Genomic DNA, 665 nt, shown 5'->3' with positions numbered 1-665 from the left:
CCTGAAATTAACTTCATCCTTTAGAAATCTTTTTTTCTAACGATGGGAATACAGTATCCTAGTTACCGTTGGCTATTACATCTCCCTCTCCCTAGACATAGAGTCGGTGATGTCAGGGGATCCCACGACAGTCTACTGTGAGGCCCCAGGGACACCTGTATACCCCAGGGAGGCTTCCTGTGCTCTCCTTCCTTATATAAGGACCCAAGGATCCAGCTTGCCTACCTCTCCTCCTTAGAGCTGTCACCACTCAAGCTAGACCCTGAGGATCTACAAGTACCCGTCACCTGTATCATGTGATAATCTCCCCATCTCACTGTAATTTTTAATCTTAAAAATTCTTCTATAATGATTTTATTTAAAACTATATAAATATATAATCAAATTTTTCATTCTATATGAAAACTTCCTCTAGAGAAATGAAAAGAGAAGAGTGAAACAATTTACAAGGAAAATTAATGTCAAAAATTTAAATACCATGCTAAGGGTCTTTCCCCTAATAAACCCTAAAATGCTGATTATGAATATCACAGAGGCCCTCATTTCTTATTGAATTCTTAATAGACAACTAAAACAAGCCTTGAGTTGAGTATTTGCTTTTGTTTTTCTTTTTGTTGGCTTTGCCACGTGGCATGTGGGATCTTCGTTCCCTGACCAGGGATCAA

This window comes from Balaenoptera musculus, chromosome 8 (genome assembly GCF_009873245.2).
Source record: "Balaenoptera musculus isolate JJ_BM4_2016_0621 chromosome 8, mBalMus1.pri.v3, whole genome shotgun sequence".
Lineage (NCBI taxonomy): Eukaryota > Metazoa > Chordata > Mammalia > Artiodactyla > Balaenopteridae > Balaenoptera > Balaenoptera musculus.
This window is presented reverse-complemented; position numbering follows the sequence as displayed.